The sequence below is a fragment of the Aegilops tauschii genome, chromosome 4, assembly GCF_002575655.3.
Source record: "Aegilops tauschii subsp. strangulata cultivar AL8/78 chromosome 4, Aet v6.0, whole genome shotgun sequence".
Taxonomy (NCBI): Eukaryota; Viridiplantae; Streptophyta; class Magnoliopsida; order Poales; family Poaceae; genus Aegilops; species Aegilops tauschii.
In genome coordinates this window covers 218,703,911-218,710,182 of record NC_053038.3, presented here as the reverse complement: position 1 = coordinate 218,710,182, position 6,272 = coordinate 218,703,911, and positions in this window count along the sequence as shown.

The window sequence follows — 6,272 nt, the reverse complement described above, 5'->3', positions numbered from 1 at the left end:
TGCATCATGTTGCTTGTGCATTTCTCGTTGTTGATTGTGGTTCCGTTTGTCTGTGTTCTTGTCTTGGGTAGATCCGGGAGACGAGTTTGTGAACGAGGAACCTGTCGAGTACGCTTACGAGGATCAAGCCTTCGACAACTCTGAGAATCTTGCAGGCAAGATGACCACCCCTCGAAATCACTTCTATCTTTGCTATGCTAGTTGTTCGCTCTATTGCCATGCTCGCTACCTATCGCTTGCTATATCATGTCTCCTATTTTTAGCCATGTCATCCTCTAACCATCCTCTCCTAGCAAACCGTTGTTTGGCTATGTTACCGCTTTGCTCAGCCCCTCTTATAGCGTTGCTAGTTGCAGGTGAAGTTGAAGTTTGTTCCATGTCGGAACATGGATATGTTGGGATATCACAATATCTCTTATTTAATTAATGCATCTATATATTTGGTAAAGGGTGGAAGGCTCGGCCTTATGCCTGGTTTTTTGTTCCACCCTTGCCGCCCTAGTTACTGTTATACCGGGATTATGTTCCTTGAGTTTGCGTTCCTTACGCGGTCGGGTGATTTATGGGACCCCCTTGACAGTTTGCCTTGAATAAAACTCCTCCAGCAAGGCCCAACCTTGGTTTTACCATTTGCGACCTATACCTTTTTCCCCCGGGTTTTCTAGAGCCCGAGGGTCATCTTTATTTTAAACCCCCGGGCCAGTGTTCCTCTGAGTGCTGGTCCAAACTAGAGCCACTTGCAGCGCCACCTTGGGGAAACTCGAGGATTGGTTTTAGCTGTACGTAGTGTTCATCCGGTGTGCCCTGAGAACGAGATATGTGCAGCTCCTATCGGGATTTGTCGGCACATTCGGGCGGCTTTGCTGGTCTTGTTTTACCATTGTCGAGATGTCTTGTAAACCGGGATTCCGAGACTGATCGGGTCTTTCCGGGAGAAGGTTTATCCTTCGTTGACCGTGAGAGCTTATGATGGGCTAAGTTGGGACACCCCTGCAGGGTATTATCTTTCGAAAGCCGTGCCCGCGGTTATGAGGCAGATGGGAATTTGTTAATGTCTGGTTGTAGATAACTTGTCACTTGACCCAATTAAAATACACCAAGTGCGTGTGTAACCGTGATGGTCTCTTCTCGGCGGAGTCCGGGAAGTGAACACGGTCTGTGTTATGTATGACGTAAGTAGGTGTTCAGGACCTCTTCTTGGTCATTGCTAGATGACGTCCGCTCCTTTGCTTCTCTTCTCGCTCTCATATGCGCAAGTTAGTCACCATATATGCTTTTGCCGCCGCAGCTCCACCTCGTTGCACCTCTTGTCCTATAAGCTTAAATAGTCTTGATCTCGCGGGTGTGAGATTGCTGAGTCCCCGTGACTCACAGATACTTCCAACACCAGTTGCAGGTGCCGATGATGCCAGTGCAGATGATGGCGTCGATCTCAAGTGGGAGTTCGACGAGGAACGTGGTCGTTACTATGTGTCTTTTCCTGATGATCAGTAGTGGAGCCCAGTTGGGACGATCGGGGATCTAGCATTTGGGGTTGTCTTATTTTCATCTGGATTTTGACCGTAGTCGGTCTATATGATTGTATTTTGGATGATGTATGATGAGATTTATGTATTGTGTGAAGTGGCGATTGTAAGCCAACTCTTTATCCCATTCTTGTTCATTACATGGGATTGTGTGAAGATGACCTTTCTTGCGACAAAACCACTATGCGGTTATGCCTCTAAGTCGTGCCTCGACACGTGGGAGATATAGTCGCATCGTGGGCGTTACAAAAACCCGGTATCATCATAGATGTGGTGGGCACCTACTTCTATGACAAAAAATCATGACAGAAAATGGGCTTTTCGTCCTGGGCGGGCCGGAGACGCAGCTGCATGACATTCTTTGGGCAGTCCATGACGGAAAAAACCATGGTAGAAGCGAGGTCGAGGAAAATATCAGGGAGTTCCCGGTTACGGTGGGTGGTTGGGGCCAAGCGATGCACAGAGGTTTGTGCATTTCTCTCGTACACGTACGCGCGTGTGTGCGAGGCATTGCGCTCTAAGTGAACCCAAGCGAGGCGTGTGGCTCTAACTAAACCCGAGCGATTGCACTAGCTATGTTACTGAACCCCGATCGATCCCTTGCTGTTAACTGAACCCGAGTGATTCCTTCACTACTGCTGCTAACTGAAGCTGATCGATGCTGCCTCTTGATGAACAGTGAGTGTTGTTGGGGGGGGGGGGCTGGATGAACAGTTCCCGGTGGGGCGGGTGGATGAACAGGACCCCGTGGTAGTAGAGGCTGTTGCCGCTGGATGAACAGGACCCCGATCGATCGAGCCGGTTGGGGGTGGATGAACAGGACCCCATGGAGGGCTGGATGAACAGGACGACCCCGTGGAGGGCTGGTTGAATAGTAGCCGGTGGAGGGCTGGATGAACAGTAGCCCATGGAGGGGTGGTTGAATAGGACCCCGTGGAGAGGGCTAGTTGAACAGTAGCCGGTGGAGGAGCGGTGGAGGCTGGATGAATAGTGGCTGGTGGAGGCATGAGGGGAGACGCCGTGGATGAACTGTCGCAGGTGGAGGCTGGAGGAGGTCGACGGTGGATGAACAGTAGCCCGTGGACGCTGTCGACGGTGGTGATGAACAGTATCCCGTGGAGTCCCGTTTTGCGGTACGCCACGCCCCTCCCGATGAACAGGACCCCCATTTCGACCGTAGCGCTCCAACACAAGCCTGTTTCCTCCGTTTTGCGGTATGCCACACCCCTCTCGATCAACAGGACCCCGTTTCGACTTTAGGAGGTCCAAGAGAAATCCATTTCCTCCGTTTTGTGGTACGCCAGACCCCTCCCGATGAACATGATCCCGTTTCGACCGTGGCCGGTCGAACACAAGGCCCTTTCCTCCATTCTGCGGTAAGCCAGGCCTCGTTTCGATCGGTTGTTCCATCCAAGCCGGTTGGCTCCTAATGAACACCACGACGACGCAGTTTCTCTGTTCCGACCCAGCCATGTACAAGCCCTGGCCGTACATATGCACGAGTAGGCGTTTGAGACCCCGCCCGTATGTACGTATGTGGCCCTATCTCTTGGCGTGTGGCTGTATGTACATGTACACGATTTAGACGGGACAACCTGAATTGCTACGTGGAGGGCTCTACTATGATATGTGCCGCTACTTACTCGGCCACGGTTCATCGTTGCAGAGGGACCGATCGACCAGTATGTACGTACACGTTCCCGACAAGACAGACAATGGTACGTACGCTTCGATCGGGTGGGTCCCAGCTGTCAGGGAGGATAAGGACGCACTTCCTTGCGTGCGAAGATATAGCTGCTGGGTCCCAGCTGTCAGGGAGGAATCTTTTTTTGTCCGTAATAAGGACGCACTTCCTTGCGTGCGAAGATGTAGCTGGTGTGTCCCAGTAGTCAGGGGGAGAAAACATTATTTTTCAGGGTAAAAGGATGCAGTTGCATGCATGCGTCCATGGGCGTGGTGTGTCCCCACTATCAGCCTCTCATGTACAGTCATCTTCCGATGACTCTCGTTTGTTGACCACGTTAACCACACCGTGCCGAGCGCACCAAGGCCAGTGGACGACGGCGAGGCCCCAGACTGGAACGACCCGGAGATGGGGAAGACGCGGCAGTGGAGTCGCAGATGGAGAGGAGTGGGAAACTTGACTGGTTTGGGTGCATGGCAGCACTGCCGCCCACGGGAGACAGGAGCAAGAACAGAGGTTAAAGAAGGAGCACGGTTGTTGGATTAACATCCAACGGTCTAGCTGCTAGAACCATTTGTTGATTAAGTTGACAAAGCCCTGCGTACACGTCTGGTTAGTAGGCCCACAAGTCAGCCACCAAATCTGCCGGGTCCCAGCTGTCATCGGGAGGAATAGTTTTTTTCGCATAACAAGGAGGCACTTCCTTCCGTGCGAAGATACAGCCGGTGGGTCCCAGCTGTCAGGGGGAGGAAACATCTTAATAAGGAGGAACTTTCCTTGCGTGCGACCATGGACCTCGTTGGTCCTAGCCGTCAGGCTCTCCACGTACAGTCCTCTTCCGATGACTCTCGTTTGTTGACCACGCCGCGCCGAGCGCAGCGAGGCGGTGGAGGACGGCGAGGCCCCAGACTGGAACGACCCGGAGATGGGGAAGACGCGGCAGTGGAGTCACAGACGGAGAGGAGCGGGAAACCTGACTGGTTCGGGTGCGGGGTGGGCCTACACTCGGCAGAGAATAACAGGAGGTGCAGAGTGGAGGGAAGGCCTTCCCGTCGTTGGGGTAGCATTTCACTGTGAGGCGCACAAAACAGTGCCGCTGGACGCCGGAGGCTGGAGCAGGTGGTCCCGGCATCGTTGGGGGAAGAAGACGAGAGATTGAAGAAGAATGTCGGCCGTTGGATGTAAATCCAACGCCTTGCTTAGGCTTCGACCTTTGTATTTTTATTTTTTGCGAAAGTGCTTAGGCTTCAACCTACTGGCCCACATGCCAGCCAGTCCATTTGTTTTTAGTCCATTTGGCGGGCTGGGTGAAATAATGATGTAGCATCTATGCAGCCTATTTATATATTATGGTAGAATTTGAAGCCCATTTGCATTTTTCTCGAAATCCGCGGACTTGCTGGGCTGGGTGAAAATATCATGTTGGGCTGGACGGAGAAATGTTATAAAAACATAAACACATGATTGCACGTCTATTACTGCATTGGTCAGTAAAATCTTTGCAAGCTTATGTACACAATCACTAGTAGTTAACTTGCGAGGTTATATATAAACAATTATTATTATTATTTTGTAAGAACTTTCAATTTACGAAATAAAATATCATTTTAATTTGATGAGATAATAGGACGTGGGGTATTATTATTTTGTAGGCTAGACGTGCGACAGTTGAGTTGGTTCTAGGGAAAAGTACTGGGAGAAGACTCAGTTTACATCGAAAAAGAAAGTGGGAGAAAATTCAGATATAGGATTAACGAAAACGAAAAATATAGAAGTGGGAAGGTCTATAAAATGGTTGGACGAACGACAGGTTTAACGGAACCTTATGTTGTTTATATTATATATATGTAATAAAATAAGATATATATATATTCTATTGTAGAAGGGAAAACAGAGCTTCCGTTTTGCATAAAAATAGAACTGAGCTGTGCGTTGTCTTGAAAAAACAAACATAACTTGGGCTGCTTATGTTATAGACAAGCTAGGTTGGGAGGCCCAGAGGCTGCTTGATACCTGCTGGATCCAAAAAATGTTGAAACATGCCATGGGCTGCCAATGTTAAACAACAAAACCTAGGCCATGGACCTGGTGGGCCTAGGACTGTCAGCCTCTCGACGAACAGTTGTCTCTCGATCCCTCTTGTTTTGCTGACCATGTTGGGAACGACAGACGGCGGCGCCACGGCGAGAGCACCAAGGCAGAGAACGACGTCGAGAACTCGGACAAAACAAACCGGAGCGGGGGAAGACGCAGGCGGAGTGGAGTACAAGGGTTGACTTGTTCGGGTGCAGGGTGGTTTGGTGGAGCTGCCGTCGCCAGACAATGTGTGGGAGTAGAGGGATGGCCTGGCCAACACCATAGGCTATGATGGCCAGCCGCTGTATAGGAAGAGGACGAAAGATTGAACAAAATAAAGAAATACAAATGGATAGGTGGTTGGTCCCATATGTCTGTGTACGAGACCTGCTGGGTCCACCTAAGAAGGGGAATATGTTGGGAGGAAGGAGATTCAAAGCTTGGCAGTCGAGTGAACTAGTGTGAACTAGTTACATACATAAGAAAATAGCTACTAAAAAAGCAAACAGGTTAATGGGTTCTTAGAAGAAATATTTCGGACAAAACAAATAATTACGACACATAGGCTAATGCATGAAACACTTAGATGATAAAGGTGCTTAAACGGATAAAGTACAACATCTAGACCTTCCTGGCATGCTTGATCATGACGCTGCGGCTTTCCGTGTACTCGTCGGTTACAGGAAGCAGACACGCCCTCATGTCCAAGATCCGCCTGTACATGTCGTAGCATGCGTATGCGTCCTGTGCCGTGTAGGTTATGTAGGCTAGATTCAGAGGTACCTCCCACATGTTCAGGTCCTTGGTATTGTTGTCTTCTTTCATGTTGGCGTAGCAGGGGTCGATGATGGTCTCGGCGAGGTCAACCACGGAGTCCTTCTCCTGCCCGTTGCCGGTGATCTTGTATTGCTTCTGGATGTCGACAAGCTTGTTGCACCAGATGGCTGAATCATCGCGTTCTTCCTTCTCTCCACCGTAACGAAGGT